Source organism: Corvus brachyrhynchos, unplaced genomic scaffold, assembly GCF_000691975.1.
Source record: "Corvus brachyrhynchos isolate BGI_N302 unplaced genomic scaffold, ASM69197v1 scaffold283, whole genome shotgun sequence".
Taxonomy (NCBI): Eukaryota; Metazoa; Chordata; class Aves; order Passeriformes; family Corvidae; genus Corvus; species Corvus brachyrhynchos.
The window spans coordinates 486,992-505,500 of NW_008237409.1; the positions used below are offsets into that span (position 1 = coordinate 486,992).

At 43.6% G+C, this 18,509-nt stretch overlaps 1 long non-coding RNA gene across 2 annotated transcripts in view; it reads left to right on the plus strand.

Moving 5' to 3' along the window:
• Positions 1-18,509, plus strand: part of LOC108445896 — a 34,999-nt gene that overhangs the window by 5,834 nt on the left and 10,656 nt on the right. The window contains exons 1-3 of one of the 2 annotated variants that reach the window (XR_001860917.1): positions 43-948; positions 4,936-5,051; positions 8,489-8,544. This is a non-coding gene — a long non-coding RNA (uncharacterized LOC108445896). Of the gene's footprint in view, positions 1-42; positions 949-4,935; positions 5,052-8,488; positions 8,545-18,509 lie in introns of those variants that run through there. The other variant, XR_001860918.1, reaches the window with a different exon arrangement.

Here is an 18,509-nt window from a genome sequence, read left to right on the forward strand (position 1 = left end):
GCCCTCCGCCATCTTGGGCGGCCGAGGCGCGGGGTGCGTGTCCCGGCGTGCCGCGCGCTCCTCCCGGCGTGCACTGCGCGCCTGCCCGCCTGAGGGGGCGGCGCGGGGACACCGGGAGCCCCCGGAATAAGGGGCGCTTCCCGGGAACACACCCGGGCACATGCCACGAAGATCAGGCACACCGGGAAAACACCGGGCACGGCAGCAGTGACACTGGGCACCCCGGCACCGGGCATGCCGAGTGCCACCGAGCACCGGGAAGACGAGGCACAGCGGATACACCCACATCGATCTCGGCCTCCCACAGGCACCGGGCGCTCTAGTGCCTTCCGAGTGTCCCTTCCTAGGAATCCCGTCTCGGGACAGCTTTGTTTTGTTGAGTGACCTTGTCCCGCAGATCTGGAGTCACCAGAGTTGAGAGAAACGTTCAGATCTTTCGTGTCCATCACCTCCTTGTGACGGGAGCACTGGGAACTGAATGTTTGCATAGTTAAATCTCAAAATGTCCTTTGTTTAATATCTCAAAATGGTGGTTCGTGGTGGTAAACTGAGGCACAGACCACTGCTGCTTTGACCCATGCGCTCACAAGAGGTGGCACAGGAGAGTCCTGGAGAGTCTTGGCACTGCCTCTCTCAGCTCCTGCTTGACCAACACAGCCAGGCAGCTCTGTCAGCAGAGTTCTCCCACCAGTTTGTTGTTTTGAATCCCAGTGGTCGCAGTGTCAGGGACAGCAGTGCTTGCCCAGGAGCTCTGCACAGCCCATCGTGGTGAGCACTACAGCTGCGCTGGTAGAGGCCACAGGCAGGGAACCTGCTGCTGGCCGGGAATCCCAGAGCCCCGCAGCCCCAGGGACAGTGACCACAGCCACCTCCAGCACAGGCAGCGTGGCAGCAATGCAGCAAGACTGGGGCCACGCAGCTGTCTGAAATGCTGACCCGAGGGAAGAGGTAATTCCACGTGGAAAATTATCTAGACAGCAAAAAAATGGAGAAAACTTCAAGGGACACTAAAAATTGTGTAATCAAAAGCTGTACAGCCTTATCTGTTACTCCTGCGAGTAGCAGTGAAGATTACTAATGTAACAGTTGCATAATGCACCTCTGTGTTTGTACCCAGGGCACCTGAGGGTGCTGGTGTCAGTGTTGCCTGTGCTGGGCCTTGGGCCCTCACTTGCTCTTGTTTATTTTATACAGCAATGGAAAGGGCTGTGCAAACCCCATACACCACACAGGCACTTGTCAGGGCTATTTCACGGACAACATAAGAAACACAGGGGACTGGAATTTAGGGAAAGGCTTTCAAATAGTTGCCCAAATTACCCTGGCTTTACTTCCACCTGCTTGCAAAGCAGGCAAAACTGCTTTGACAGCCTCAGAATTCTAATATTTCAAGTATTTTGGGTGCATATTCAAGTGATAATTAGCATCTACACAAAAAATTATATCTGGTTTGCAGGGATTAAGGAATTTTCCAAAGATGTTTAGGACACTGGTATTTTATTCTCCTTTTACAGCTGGCCTTCCTTGTAATATCGTTGCTTGATACTAGAATGGAAAAGAAGTCCCAGCTGCCAGCACAGCTGAACCATGAGGAGTCTCAGAGCCCATTTTTCTTGACCATTTCCTTGATGGCCACCATGTACCTCGATAATAGCAAACACGGGCCCTGCGCCTCAGTGGGGACAGGCAGATCCAAATTACACAGCTCCTTCTGATCCCAACTTCAGTTTTTCTTCAGACTATTCCTAAAGGCATTGTTTGCCGCTTGCACAGCTCTGCTGCAGTGTGAGCCAGGCTTCTCCAGGGGAGTTTTTGCCATCTGGGGTGGCACACACAGCAACGGCTACTACAGCTGAGATTAGGATCCCAAACGTTCCATCAACCCTTTCCACACACTTCCTGCTAAACATGAAAACTGGATTCATTGATAATTCATATGTTGCCTCTGAATGAAAGTTGTTATTAATATTCTATGCGTGTACATATTTGTGTAGCAAAGCACCTGCAGTGACTGTACCACTGCAACCAGCTCATGTACATGTTTCACGTCCGTCGCGGTGCCTGACCTACAAAAGATGTGAGCTGTTACAGCCACAGAGCTCTGGAAAAGAAAGAGTTGCATGAAAATGCCTCCACAGATTTGAACTGAAAGATCAGTGCAGTTTTAGGTCGGGACTGAATTCCAGTGACATAAATACTGTCGTTACAAGGTGCCTAAGCACATACCAAAGGAAAATTAACTTCTAGCTGTGTCTTGCAATTCAATTTAATGAGTCAATGGGCATGTCTACCTGTGTCATTAACCCTGTCACTGGGATAAATCACAAGAAATGAGCATTTTTTCTTCTTTTTGTTCACTAGTGAATAGTGACTTCTCTGTGATTCAAGCAAGACTCTAGAACTGCAAATTTTCCACTTTATTGTTTTTATAGGTGCAAAAGTTTTAGAAATTCCGCTCCCAGTACTCATGTGGCCTTTCCTCTACATTATAAACATAGGGAAGAGGGCAGTTTGTAAGTGTGTCCCTCTCTACGTGACATTCTCAATAGCATTAAAAAGAAGATAATCAAATCGTGTCTCTGAAGTATCTGCGTTGGGAACCTTGGCCCTGTGCAAAGTCTTCCTCTGTCGCAGTAAAATTTTTCACTGAAGTGAGCCCCTTTTCTAATTTAGTATAAAGGAAATGAAAACTGAATTTTCAGCAAGTGTTCCTGTTTTACTGCTAAAAGTCGCCATGCCTGTTTTTATTCCATTCTGCATCTCACCTGGACTGCTGATCGCATAGAGCTTATGAAGAGTTTATGCTACTGTTGATGACCATGTGTTTCTGTATCTTGATTCAATAGTCTTTGATGGTCCAATACTATTCCGATGGACATTGCTTTCACATGGTTCCTTCTTTAAACTCACGTGTTAGTTCAGCGACTGCTTTTCCTAGAGCCAAAGGATGAAAGTCCAGGTACAAGAGGCATTTCAGCCACTTATCAGTTCTGTTTCCACTGGTGTCCCCTGACAGGCCCTTATCCAAACCTGACTGCTCACTCTGGAGGTGCAGCGTTCCCTGGCAGCTGTGGGCCTGGTCCCTTGGTGTTCCCAGGTTATCTGCTGGTTCCTCCGTGTTTTTGTGAGGTTGTAATTGGTGTCTGCTCAGCCTCATGTTCACCTTCTCCGTCCCCATACAGTGAGTGGGATGTTAAAAATAACCTTTTTCTGTGAGACCGTAAAAACAAGTGTTGCCTATAATAACCTTGTTAAAGTTTTTAACATAGGAGTATCAATTGCAGGTATTTATTGCCAAACAATAAGATGTTTTCTGTTCCCAAAATTTTAAAATTTATGAGGATTATATTATTCAAGGATAAATATCCTTACTTAAAAACTTTTATTCAATAGCTTCAGGAAATTACTCCTTATATCTTCAAAATGCTTTTATGGGCTTACAGTGAGGGCCAGTAACATGCACATTTCAGTTAAAAGGATGGTAAAGTAGTGCAGAGATAATAAAGCATCCACCTTTATATCTAATTGGAGCATTCACTTTTGCCTGCAAAAGCTGCACACAGTTCTCATGCTAATGCTGCAGCTGAACATGCAGATTAGGTCATTTTAGGCTCCTGTAGCTAACCAGGATAATTTGCGCATAAGTACCTGATATGCATAGAGCACTGCTGCAAAGGTCCGTGCAGGTATTTGGGATCGGATGCGTTTCTCCTGGCTCTCCCAGATGTGCTGCACAGCTGCAGCTGAGCTGCAGTTCAGCAGTTTGATGGACTCCAGCGCAAGCCTTGTTGTACTCAGCATCCCTTGTCCACTCAAACTTGTAACCTGTAAGAGTCACACTTCGGGTGAAACAAAAGGAACCACCATTGTTCGATAGAAGCAGTGATACCAGGTTGCTTTCCAAATTTGTATCGAAGTAAAACAAGCAGATATAACCTAAAAGCTGGGGAAAATAGGCCAAAGCAAACAAGCATGAGGCAGGAGTATTGAAAGAGGGGAGCACAAACTAACATCAGTGTATTCTTAATCCACAATTATCCCAGATTTGGATTAAACTGCCTTCTGGAGGGGCTTCCAGGACCCTTTTTGCATTGAAGTGTTTACCCCTGGTCACAGCATTTCTCCTTCTAATGGGTTTGTATTTTAAAAGGCATGAGATGAACTTTTCTGCCCTGTGTATCATGGACAGTGCTGCTGAGTCAAAAGCACAGTTAAAAACAAAGCAAATGTGTTGCTTTTTTAGTTCTTCAAATTCCATTGCTAATTATAGTGATGTGTATGTTGTTACTGCTGACACTATCCACCCGCCTTCTAAATTCCTTTCACTATACTCCTTTTCAGTTGCAGTATTAAAGCACTGCCAGCAATGCTAAGTGACATTGCTTGCATTTTATAGAATCATCATAGGGTTTAGAGATTATATGTAGATTTTTCTATAATCATCATCAAGGGGTGTTTTTATTGCACTCAGCCTAATGTTAAAAGATGTTCTTGTGTTATTCTTTGTGCTTTATAATTTTATTGTTTCTATATAACGCACAGAAATCTAGAATTTGCTTCTAGTTTGCTCTTCTTTCCTCTGAGTCATTTTAGCCATAGGTATGGCTTGGTTCTTGCAGAGTCACTAGAAGCTCTTTAAATTCTGCTTTTAAGGCACAAATCTGTTGTTCAAGATACTGTAAAACATCGGGGATGTGTGGCCTCTGCCCCATGGGTGCTGCAGCATTCCAAACACAACTTTATGGGATAAATTATCTTTATTTAGATAATCCATGAATACTGGAGAAGGATGTTATTCGTTATGTGATTGCTTTATAGATGTGGGAAATGGGAAAAGTCGTGCAGGGACTGTAGCTGGGGCTGTGCCAAAGGAAGGAGTGCAGCCACTGACTGCACTCATGTCGTGGTGACACAGCCTCTGTCCGTGCTCCGCAGGTGCGGCGGGGGTGGAGCTGACTCCGGCCCGAGGTGCTGCTTCTCCCGCGGGGTGGTGGACTTTGCTGCTGAAGTTACGCACATGCTGCACGGGAGATTTGCAACTACAGGCTGAGGTATGCAGGGAGCCTGATCAGTACCTACGGGGAAGATGGCTTTTAATCTTACATGTGTTCTAAACAACAATATATTGCTGAACAGAAATACTTCCTTTTAAAGCAAAATGAACGCTCTTTTCCTAAAGAACAATCCGTTCAGCTGACAAACCTGCACCAGCTTTAATAAACTGACAGTGTATCCCCCCATTAAAAACAGCAACATTTTACAACAAATAGAACTATTCAGAGATGTAAATGCCATACCGATGCTTTATTTTTTACATTTTAGAATATTTGTTATTACCAGAAAATATAAATTCTCTATTAGATTGGAAACTCTTGTTTCTCAGCAACATCTTGAATATTACTGGTCTAACTAGAAGGCTGAGAAGTTGAAACAGATGTGTGCTGAGAGCCCCATCAACTTCTAGAAAGCTAGTCCAGGTTTCTTTCCAACAGGACAGAATATTGCAGCTTCCCTACAAGGAGGAGGTAGGTGGCTCAAATGCCGTGTGATTCACGGCCATAAGAATGCACCACCACCAGCCCATGCATGGATACTCACACGCCCTGATCAAATTATATGTTTGACACATTCTTAAACTGAACCTTTCTGCAAGCAATTACACATGTTAGTGATGCTGTGATTCAGTGTGGTGCTGGCTGATGATGAAACACTGCAGGGCTGCTCCTCATGGCACATGGCACCAGGAAACAGGAACCTTAGCTTGCCTTTTTACCACTGGCTTCTCTCTGGAGAACAGCTATAATGAATATTGCCTTAAATGGTTGTGAAGGAGGACAACGTAGAGACATCACCTGTTGCAGTAGGTATTTTCTAGTAAATGTACTGAAAATTGTAAATGGAAGAAAAAACCTGAGATTTAAAACTTTTGTCAGACAGTGAAGACAGACACAGCATGGGACAGAGCTCGTTGTGGCTCTCGAGGGGCTGCAGCCGCTGCCCAGGGAAGTGCAGCTTTGGAAACTGTAAAGGACAGAGGCAGTGAAAGGGTTCGTTCAGTGGTATATGAACATGAACACTGCTGCAGTCAATCCCTTCTGGGTGCAACTGTAAGTCCAAAGAGGGAGGGAAAGGGAAGGAAGAAGGAATATCTGTCCATTTTTGGAAAAGTTACAAATTCTTAACACTGGTACACTGTGATGTCCTGTGCTTTGTCCTCTCAGGAACTCCTCTTCTTTGGGGCAAATCATTTCATGTCTCTTGAATACTTCTTAAAACATTTCCAATGCCAGCATTATTCATTCATGTTTATGAAGTCTGTTTATATTTGTGCTTCAGTAAATGTCACCATAAAAATAATATTATCAAGTATTGGAAAAAATCTTTTCCCAAACCAGTGGCAAATCTCTTGGTGACTGTGATGGAATTAATCATCCAACTGGTCTGCAATGTTTGTAGAAAACAATGGATGTGCCTCCACACTCTGCTGGCTGAAAAGCTCTCTCAGACATTGGGTGTAGTTCTGTTATTTGTTCTAAGCATCATTTAGTGCCCTCAGTGACCTTATTATGTTTATATATATAATTAGAAAAAGATACATTTTAGGATGTGACATTTTTGGCCAGGTTAAAAAATGCACGTAATTGAAATTGCTTCAGAAAGGATCAATTGTTCCTGGCTCTCCACTGGATTTTCTGTATTTCTTCCAAACAGGAAATTCTAAACAAATTTCATTAAATTAATGTGTATTACCTAAAAAATTTATAAAAGACAGAGTTCTATGGTTTTAAGAGCTCTCTATGAAAAAAGGGAGCAGAACTTTATCTCAAGGTAAAAAATCAGCACCCAACCGTGACATAAGAGTTTGCAGGCAAGACTTCCACTGGTGCCAGTTAGAGCTGCACTGAAAGGAGATCACAGTTATGTAATAGAATGTTTTAGTGAATAGTTTCATAGTTCAATAAATTTTCTATGACTGGGAGAGACATGGGGCAGAGTGGGCTCTGAAGAAGACAGGATGATTTTCACAGTGTTTACCCTTTATTTCACACCAGTACTTCCTCTGACTTAGCCAGGAGTGATCCACAACTCTGACTAGGAACAAGATGTCAGACTTGAATTATAAAAATTACAGTTGTGAGGTTCAGTTTGTTCTCATTTTAATCCATAGTGATATCTTTGGTTAGAAATGGTGTTAATAATGACAATCCTTATTTGGAATTGAGAAGGATTTCTAATTGAGAATGATTTACTAATTCTTAAAAACATAGGAACAAACTCCTCTTTGCTTCATTTAGAATCCCAGTAGATTTCCATTTGGCCTGGAGAGTTTTCTCTGTCCCCATTTTCAGGCTTCATTGCGTTATCTGTATTCACTGCTTTATCCTATGGCATCTTCTTCATTATTAAGCAGGGTCTGAGAGGGAGAGATTGGATTAGAATAATTTTGTCATCTTACGGCACAAGACAATATAAAGTATCTCGTAACATTTTTGATATACTGATAAAGCAGATTTTTTGATATGAACTTTGTCTAACACATCTGATCTGTACAGTCTTCTGATATGTTGTATTTGCAGAGCTACTCTGTGATTTTTCAAAAACCTACCCACCAACAAATTTGCCTCTTTTAAGGACTCGTGAAGGGGGATGTAACACAGCCAGGGATGCTGATCTGTCCGTAAAAACTGAGAACTGCATAAATAAGGAGCTTGAGTTTGCAAAGTTGTTTTTCCCCTAGCAATATTTCCTAGGATTCTTTTTTCTCAGGACTTAGAATTAATCAGCCTGGTGGTACATAACACAGCTGAAAGAAATACCCTTTCTTTTACGTTGCCAATGTAACCATGATTTAAAAAACCCCAACAAAAACAAAACCAAACCAGACAGTGTTGGGGAGGGCAACTGATTGAAAATGTGCCAGAATAATGGAGTTAGGTAAGGCTGTTAGAGAGCAATGGAATTATGGTAAGGCAGTAATAACTACTGTGGGAGTCTGGACTGTAAAATTTTCAGCCGTAATACCTCAACAGACAGTTCTTAAAAATTGACCTTTGTGTCATTTGCAAGCCTGTAGGAACAGGCACGTCCACTGCTGGTGAGTAACAGGGTAGGAGCTCAGTTCTGGAGCAGTTGTGTGTGCAGTTCCCATTGATCACAGAGCTTCTGTTTCGGAAGCAGAAAGAAATTAAGCTAAGAGTTACTGTAGTGAGTTAAAAAAAAAAAAAGTAAGTTATGAGGAAAAAAAAGGGACTCGTTTGGGAAAAATGGTTTCATTTTTGGAGGGCCTGGTGTTCCTGTACAGACGGCTACATTCTCCATCTCCCACCTTGTCCATTTGCTGATCCTCAGGAGACCTTCATCTTTTATTTTCAGGTGAGCAGAGCTGGGCTCTGTGTGCCAGCAGAGCTTTCAGAAGCATTCTTTGAATGCAGAGAGATACCTGTAGGCAATTCTAGCAACACAGCTTTTATTTTCATTTTCTTGACAGAAGACGACCAAACACTGAAAACGGTGGTGATTGCATTTGAACAACCAAGAAATCAAGTAAGTTTCAAATGGCTAAGAACAAGTTCTCCGGGGAAAATAAACCAAAAATATTTCCACCTTCAACCTGAGAGATCAGCCTTCAGAGTGTGTAACCTGCCAGGTTCTGTGTTCACCATTAGGTATTTTGTACAAAACACCTTTTTTAATTCAGGGTGGTTTTCCCACAAGGGAATCTTTCCATGCTCCAAGTTAATTATGTTTCTCTCTTCTCATGTTTCTTTACTACCTAGAATTTTAAGCTAATGTAGTCTATTTTAGGTTTTTAAAAGTGCTCAGTGCTATGATATCTATGTAGTCATCTAAAAAAAGATTATTAAAATCTGAATACATGGAAGTAGAGGACAGCTAGGGATCATCCTAGTTCTCACAGAACATAGTATCTTTGGGCTGGCTAAAATAGTTGTCCTCAAGTAGTCCTGATATGCATAATGTGTACGTTTTAATGAGGTGAGTTAATCCCTATGTTCCAGGAACAGACTTTGATAGTATTATCTGCCATTACTTACAATACTGTGTGAAATAGAGTGCACAGAGCTATTCTGGCACTGCCAGACCAGTTAAGGAAAAACAGTGTTTTACAGGACACTAAAATTGAGCTGCTTGCAGGCACTCAGCTCCAGTTGGGGTCAATGTCAGCAGAGACTGCTATAACAGAGAGAGGGCATGTACTCTCCTAAGATAATGCCAGATGCTGAGGTTTTGCAATAAATCCCTTGCCCCACAATTTCCATCAGCCTTGTCCCCACCTGGAAGTCTTCAAAGCCTGTTAGCAAACAGCAACAAGTGTTCTACTGACACCTAAGATGGGGAAAATAAAACACCAGCAGTGCTAAATGTCACACTTGGAAATGGCAATCGTACATGTTCAGCAGCCCGTTACCCACTGAAGATTAAAAAATAATGTGAGTCCTTGCTGGGGGGATGCATCACCAGTCAGAAAAATGGAAAGCACTGAGCTCAGAGAGAGTGGAGCCTGCTGAATGCGCTGGCAGGAGCCTGTGCCAGTGAGCTGTTACCTAATAACTTGGTAATTCAAGCTCTGATACAGAGTTAGGGAGCACAAGGGAGCCTCTTGTAGCCTAGCATTTAGAGACCTGAAACCGAAAATCAACTAAAATTACTTAAATTTTTATTTTTTTAATATTAGCAGTCCAGTGTTTATGTAAGCTCTGAGACATAAGGGGGAGCAAAGTGGAGTTAAACGTGGCTGTAAAGCCAGAATGGAGAAGTGGGGTCAGATAAGCAAGCAGGAATCTTTTTAACGTCAGTCTTGAGCTGTGAGGGTTCTGTAGTCCAGTAGTGGTGGGCCACTGTTCCCAGGAGCAGGTACCAACACTACATGGAAGGTGCTGGAAATACAGGCAGGTCAGCAGGTGCATGGCAATGTCTTTTGTCCCCATGTCCCAAGGGAGCACTGGAGTGACCTGAGAGACAGCTGAAGTGGTGGCTGCAGAGGGGAGTGATGCTGCTCTGTGGGAAGAGGCTTCTGGAAGGCAGGGCAGTTCCTTCAGTGGCTGGTGGTGGTTGTGGTTTGGCGTGTGTGTTCCTGACTCACGCATAGATTTGTGTGAAGATTGTCAGTAATTTGATTGGTAGGGGCTCACCAGGTAAAGGACAGTAAAGGTTGCTCAGGGGTAGTCAGAGATGATGCTCACACTGGTAAGGGCTCCCTAAAAGGCAGTAAGAGTTTCCTGAAATCTTCTCCAGCATGTTGTCCAGCTGAAAAAAAAGTTTAAAATAATGTGAAGACATCAACTTGATTAGTTTGACATTAATGCTTGCCTTAATATCTAAAATGCTTTCTTCCACCTTCTATAACCTTATGGAAGGCCTCCACTGAATTCACTCAGAGCAGGTCCTTCAAGGTGCAGAAGAATCTTTGGTTTAAAGAAGGAAGTAACACCAATGAATACAGCCCAGTTCCAACCAGTGACTGCATTTCTGTGCAATTGTTTGATTAGAAAAATACATTATTTTCAGATCATTTGTAATGGATGTAAGAGCTTGACATTAGCTACTTACTGTACCACAAGACCAGCTTAAAACCACTGCGGAACCTCCTTATGGTACGTTGGAAATGGAGTAGAAAATGTGAGAACTTGTAGTCAGTCCTTTAAGATCTTGTAGTAAAATTAATTTTCATAGAACTTGGGTTGTTTCACAGAGTGACACAAACAGCACTCTAGATCTGTACTGATTTATTTTTGTGCACTTCACTCTTCATTTCAACTGCCTTGCTTCTTGTGGAGTAATTTACATATATGCAAAATAAATGTTAAAAAAAATCAAAATTGTGGCCTTTCTCACTATGATTTTGCAAGTACTAATAATAGAACAGGGTGCAAGACAAGTGGAGAATCTTGCCTTCAGGCATGAGTCTAATTTCACAGCATTTTTGTCCAGTTCATTGTTTTGATGTTACTCTTAATTTATCAGTATTTTTACTAATTAGAAAAATACTCAACAAATTGCACCATTCAAAAAATTGTTGTGCAGTTCAACAGCTAATACACATTTTAATCTGGAGTGTTGAGAATGATGGCGAGAAGCAAGACAGGATAGAGTGGGGGTAGGGAACTTGGAATAATTCAAAGAAATTGGAGAGAAGGCAAGTAGCTCATTTTATTCCCATTTATCAATTAAGGCAGGATTCTGTGTTTATCCATTGTGGCAGACAGAGGGAAGGAAAGAGAGGAGGGGGTCATGAGTTGGGTGTTTGTCTGTGAGCACACCAGTTGTGGTGGGAGAGGTGAACACAGCAAAAGAGAGAAGTTGCTGTTGGTATTCACAATCAAAGAAATGTCTGAGCAGGGCAGTGATCGGCTCGGCCGAGTCTGTAGCCCCCATAGTAGCCAGGTGGCCAGTTCCCCACTTAGTCTGCCAAGTGAGTTGATCATGAGCTCGGAGCCAGACAGAGTGCCAGGTGGCCAGATCCATCACTCAGCATCCAATTAACAATGACACTGGTTTGGAGCCAAGCGAGAAAGGGGCTCTGCGATGGGGAGAGGGACCATCACCACACCACCAGTCCGGTCCCTATGGCAGGTCCAGCTGCTTTCCATTTCCCTAGAAAGCTTGGGCTTCTTGAGACTTTGCTTTGAGTCATTTTGGTTGGTCGGTTTTGGGGTGTTTTTTAAGACTTAAAGCTGTCTAAATCTTTTGGGTATCTCAGTGTTATTCTTTTCCAACACTATATCCATGGCTCAGAGCAGAGCTGTGCTGCACTGTGAGTACTGAGTCTGTCCACACAAGAAAGGAGCTACCCAGGTCATTTAACTTCCAAATGGCGTTGGAGTACTGATCCAATTTATGGAATTGTTAGGGAATGTTAGCCTGTGTCTGGTACTGGGATCATGGCACAGGTGGAACACACCTGATTATACCTGAATTACTTGGCAAGAAATAACCCTCCACTTAGATCTCATCAAGAATTTTAGATATAAGGGCAGTTTTCAAATTCTGCATTTCACACTGATTCAACGTTCAGTAACAGGCAATTGCTCTTCAAAGGCTTTTTCACCTCAGTGGGTTATGCAAGATGCTCTTCATTATCTACACATTATTTAATGCGTCTGGTTTTCCCACTCTTTACATCTGTCACAAATTTTCAATAGGTTTAAATGGAAGTATAAAATTCAAAGTTTATTGTGATTATGTGGGTATAATCATGGATTTTCTGAGAAAGCTTTGAAAGACAACCAGGATTTGGGAGATGGAGTGGCCCAGTGAGGTTGTTGTTCAAATGATCCTGTTTGTTGGGACAGTCGTTGTCCACACTAGTGGCTCTCTGGAGGCAGTGCACACGGTCTCTTCTCAAGCCTTACTGGTCTGCCATAGGGGCAAAGCCAAAAATTTTTGAAGTCTTTTCCATTCCCTAGAAACCAGGTTGAGACATGTAAGTAGAGAAAAATTGTCAGTTTTATTCATATGTTGTGAATACATAGAGGTCTTCCTTTTGTAGCATCTTGCATAAGTATTAGGGTATAAAAAAAAATACAGGAAAGGGGAGTATTTTAAAATTTATCTCTCTTTAAGCTTCTCATAGGCTGAAAATAGCATTCCACCTTTAGGCTGGCAGTTAGGGCAAGATAAACATTTCAGAATCAGGCAAATGGACTGGCTGAAGTGAGATAATAGTTTATAGGAATGGAGCTATTTATAGCCTGGAGGATACAGTGGTTCAGCGACAGCCCCATGACTCACGGTCAGCACGGGGAAGGTGCTCTCAGGGGAGAGGCCTGGCCAACATCTCAGAGCTGTCGCTGCAGTTACACACGTGACAAACTGACAGAACGACTGTCAGGGGGTTGTGATTCTACCTCAGCAGCTACAAATAATGACATTTAAGACGCATTTTCACTGGCCAGGTATCAGATTGGTCACATCTCACTGATTTGCTATATATGAGTACAAGGATATGCACATGTGACAATTAGCTGCATCAAGCAGAGTGTTTAAAAGAGAGGGTAGCATCTCCTTTGGCAGATGGAATACAACATACCAGTGCTCGTTTCAAGTTCTCAAATACTCTATTTGTTAAATTATATAATACTTCTCTGTGTTAGATTTCTCAGTGATGAGACAGGAGTGGTGGTTTTGATCCATAATTCCTTAAAGGCAACGAAGTATCCCAGCATTTTTGGATGAAGGGGACAGTAACTGATGTACTATGATCCTGAGTTGACTCAGAGTGGCCCTGTGACCTTGTGTTAGCCTCTCTCACCAGTTTCCATGGCAAAACGGAGCTAACAGTGCTTAATTATCCACTTTATCTACTAAATAGGGTTAAGGCTGGGGACGTTACGACCATTTAATTACTCTTTGTAATGAGCTCTGAAGAGAAGTGACTAAGAGCCGGTGGTGGTGGAGTAAATCTCACAGCTGCTGGATAAACTGTGTGGGTAGGGTGGGAGGCCCGGGTTGCCGCAGATGCCGATGCTGCCCGTCCCTGCGGGCTCTGCGGCCCCAGCTCCGAGGGCCCCGCGGTGCCGGTCCCGCACGCCGCAGGCAGAGCGGGGCTGCCGGGCGGATCCCAGCGCCGCCTCCCGCGGAAGGCTGCGGTCTGGCCATCACTGAGCGTGATGCCGAGAGCCTTGCATCATCCGCCCTCCTCCCTCTCTCTCCGCCACAGCTGCGATAGTCACAATTACGCTGGGAGGAGTGTGTCTGTGGCGTTTCTGCCCGTTGGATCCCTCGCAGACCATCCCACGGAGGTGGGGTTTCTGCCGTGCTTACGTGTCTGTATTTTAAATCAGGCTCTCCTTCTGTAGCTGCTCTGCAGCCAGCGTGCCCTCCGTGCCCTGCACACACAGGGCTGCAGAGCGAGGACAACTTGCGGTTGGCAGAGCGTCCGCAGCCTCCTCAGCGCTCCGACCCCCGACCCCCCTGCTCGCCCCCGCTGTTCGTCCGCCCCCTCCTCGGCTCACCGGCCCTTCGGCCGCGCACAGGAGGGAAGGAGGGAGAGGTTCTCAAGTGAACTTGAGAGAGAAAAGGAACTTGGAGAGAGAAAAGGCTATATTAGACCAGGTTTTTGGTTATCAGTGGCAGGGGAGGTGCCCAGTAGCGGGCACGGCAATTCCCGACTGACCCTGCTCGCCGCCGTCACCCGCCCGCAGAGGAGCCCCGCGGTGTGCACCAGCTCTGCCTTCACCGGGACCTGCTCACACAGCTACGCCAGCAACCCAAGGATGTCTGTAATCTCTGGCCAGCACAATGAACACGCTGAGCAATTTTAATCCCTGAAAATGATTCATTTTGAAAAACAACTTAAAACAAGAAGTTTTTGATTGGTGGCTAGGTTCAGAAATGCCTCATTATCTTGTTTTGACTTCAAATGTTTGTGAAATATAAAGAAATGATGACTCTGTGCCTCTTTCTTATATTCTAACAGGATTGCTTTTAGAATACTTCCATCATTTGGGACCAGCAGAAGGGTGTTTTCATGTCACTTTCTAAGGGCAGGAACTAATGTAGTCATATTGATGAAGACAGTGCCCAGTCAGAGAGAAAAGACAGAGAAATTAATGGTCAGCTTTTAGTATTTCAAAACTGAAAGTTCTACGTAGGGCCTTCCCCAGATAATGTTTTTCCATTTTAATTAATTCTTCAATCTCTACTGACATTTTTTACCAGCATCATCAGGCTTTACCATATTTACATGTGTTTATTTTTATATGGGAATGTTGGAGAACAACATGTGAAAGAACGAAATCCAAATGAGTTCAAAGATATTATCACTTTGTCATTAATGTAATATGAGGCCTGTTTATCAATGACCTCACATTCTCAGATGCCAGTTGAAAACCTGCTGAAGGACCAGACAATTGGAATGACTGTCTATAATTGAGCTGTCATCAAGTCAGCTGCCATCCCAGGGATCATGGAATCCTGTTCCTAAATGTCTGTGACACCACGGAGTTCTGTGGGGATTTTTGCCACAAGAGGATGAGAGTCTTCTCCAGGTTAGAAGAACCTCTCTCCTGGCCCTCTCTTCTCCAGTGATCCAAAATCATGCTGTTGGCAGGCCCGTGAATAGGCAACAGGGAGGATTTTGCAAGATGCATTAAGGGTAAAACTCTTTGCTTTGATTGCAGGTGGCTTTCACTACAGCACTGCTAGATTCATGCTAATTTCAATGTATACTTGATGTGAAGCTCTGTGTATTTCCAATTTCAACTTTCCTTGCTCCAGTCCCTCTGTTGTCCCCCTTGACTCCCACATACCTATTACCTGATGGACACGCCTGGCAGTGTGCTCAGAAAGAGCTGATGAAACACACAGAGCCCCTGTCAGACACCATGAGCAGTGTTGCCCCAAGGACACAAAAATTGCCTGTCTGTTTTACACCCATGTACTGTGCAGATTAGGATATGGCTTTAGGTATTTGAATGCTTTAAGCCTGACTGTAAGATTTTTTTTACCCCCATAATAATGAAGTGGAACTAAATGCTCTGTTTTCCAATATGCCACAAGGCTGATTAAATAGGAGGCTGGGAAAGGGGATGTAGAGTCAACATTTAGCTTTGGGTATTCTTTTGTTTGTTATTTTAGGCTGGAGCAGATTACAAAGCTTGAAATGAATATAAATAGTTTCCTGATTTAAAAAAAGAAAGAAAAAAGCGGAAGAGTACTTAATATAAACCTTGCCCTGAGGAGCTGGCAGCTCAAAGCCAACACGTGGACTTGTGTAGTGGCACTGTAAAGAGTAATTCCAAACCAAAAGGAAATTAAACTCATCTAGCTGGGTTTGCTTCAGTGTTCTCCCAGCCCAACTGTCTGTGGAGCTGTTACCAATATACTTGTACTGGGAATTAGGAAGCTATTATTTGTAACAGCCCTCCTCCACTGCAGAATGCCTTCTTGGCACCAAATGATTTCTGCAGCAGTCCTGGAATGGCAACAATCCTCATAATTTTAGTAGTTCTTATCATCTGGGAAATAGCAATCCATTTTTGGGGTCCTGAGCTTACTTATAGCATTAAGGTTAGTTAATAAATATAGTAACAGTGATATAATTGTTATGTGTAAGACTTTCATGGGCAGGAAACTTCACTGCCTGTACTGACAGCTGGGTGAAGCAAGGAAGGAAGGGCCAGGTAGGGCATTTGGGCAAGTGAGGAATGGAGCAGCGGCCTCCTCCTTCCAGCTCCCACAGACCTCCAGAAAAGCTCTTCCCATTCGTCCGAGCACTTGGTTTTCCTGAAGAAATCTGGCAGAGGATCAGGCAATGCATAATGGAAAGGCTGCTGCATGCTGCAAGTGACAAACCCCACAGCGTTTGGCATTCATTTTTGTTGCATTTGGAGATGTGGACTGGGTAATCCAATATGTCTTTTATGTCTTATCTGGTATGGTTTGCAGCAGGCCTGTTTAGCAAGCATGTCACCTTTAGGCATCAGTGATGAACAACATCTGAAAATGGAACCTTACCAGGCTGCTGCTTAAGCAGTACGAGAGCACAGCTCCTGCTCCCAGCCAGCCCAGGCTCCACGGCTGGCACTGCCCATGGAGCCGCGCTGACCCCGGGGGCATCCACTCACTGTCCTTAGTCTAAGCCTACAGATATGAACTTATGGTAAAATACAATGAGCAGTTTGGAAATATCGGTGGAAAATAATACACCTTTATTTATCCAGATCTTCTTATTTACAGGTCTGTGCAGACATAAATAACAGATCAATGCGTTTGCTTACTTCATGTTGCACCTGCTAATTAACAGGTACAGAATATCCCTGTCTCTGCCTAGTGCGTTAGGAATCGTAGAGGGGTTTTGGACTCACTAATAAATACAGATTTTTTAATCTATTGAGAACAGAGCTGAAAGAGGACTTAGCAAAAAAGGCCTTGTGGATGCTGGTTTTATTGCTGTCCCTCAGTGAATACCGTCCAAAAGGGTTTCAGCACTATACTTTGCCATCTCTTCTAAGCAGAATACAAAATTAGATATAAATATATGTACTTAAATCTACTTTTACAGCACTTTGGGGAAGATGGGGCTAACTCTGACCCAGTTTTTCACTGAAGTGATTAGTGTTTCGATGTGCCTCAAACTGAAATCCATTAAAAGACGCTGCCGTGTTAAAGCTTCATCTCTGGTGATCAAGTTTCTTTGAGGAGTCTGCAGTTACCCACTCAAAAATAGACTCACGAACAGTCACTAAGCAATTTTTGAATATTTAGGTCACTTCTCATTTCTAGTTTTCAGCTTTGGAGACAGAACCTGGTCCAGGTAGTTGCTGACCTGAACTCCGCTGTTGCCACTTCAGTAAGGGGGGATTTCACCATGAACTTCAGTAGCCAGGACTTGTGTTCAAGTTTAAATGTATGAATATTTCAGCATTGCTGCCATCACAGTTCCATGTTTCAGGATGGTGTATCACTTGCTTCCGTTCAAATTCAATCCTTTTGGCTAGTTATGAGTTCTTTTGACTGGAAGAGCCATGTCAATGTATGCCCAAAAAGGTTTAGGTGTCTGGTACAACTTCTTTCCCTTCCTTTTCTGTGATTTCAGCCACACCTGGATTTGGGGATTTGCTGAGCTTCAACAATCCCATTATAACCAGAGCAATGCAATTTATCTGTAGACAAGCTCTTAATGTCATTTACAGTGATTATATCTGTGTTAAAATTACAGTATTGGTACTCAGAGCAATGTAATTATTTTAAATAATTTTTTAAAATAATTGTAAAACAAATCAGTCATCCTTTTTCGTAAAATTGCTTCAAATGACTTTTCTTCAAATACCTCTCCTCTTTGAAGGAGGCCTGTTCTTGTTCTCTGTCAGTGACTGTCAGGTGCAGCCAGACGTGGCTCACAGCAGTGTCATGACAATATTGTGCACATCGGGCTTAGCAGAGGTGGAATTGACTGCTCGGAGCTGCTGTGAGGGGTTTGCTGCATGCTCAGGCTTTCCTGGAGCACAAGGAGCATTGAGCGTAGAGTTGGATTATTTGTTCTCATTATTGCTATTATTACTATTATTTTCTGGATTTTCCATGTTCATTTTACACTCCTTGCCTTCTCCAAGGATGGATTCTCCATTACCTTGGACTTGTTCCCTGATGTTATGCTCGTTATGGCAGGTTGTGCTCACACCCTACAGTCACTTGGCCAGAGCTTCTTTTCTAACGCTTTGGAGAAATGGCTCTTCTATCTTTTGGTACTTTATTATTTGATACTTGAAGATTTTAGGAGAAAAATAATAAAAGTTTCCCTTTCTTCTCTCCTAACTCAAGAGGGTATAGTGACAGCTCCTGTTTTGAATGTTTTATGTCACTGGGACTCGGGACAGTTTGATCAGAGAGGACCAGACTTGGAAATGAAGCTCTCGAGGTGTCTGTGCTTGAGGCAGCTGGTTCTGGAACCCTTTGCCGGACTGTCCATGTGAGGGAGACAGGGAGACAGGCCAGGATGGGCTCCTCTTCCCCGGAAGCCGGGGGCGGGGCCGGCCCCGGGGTGGCGG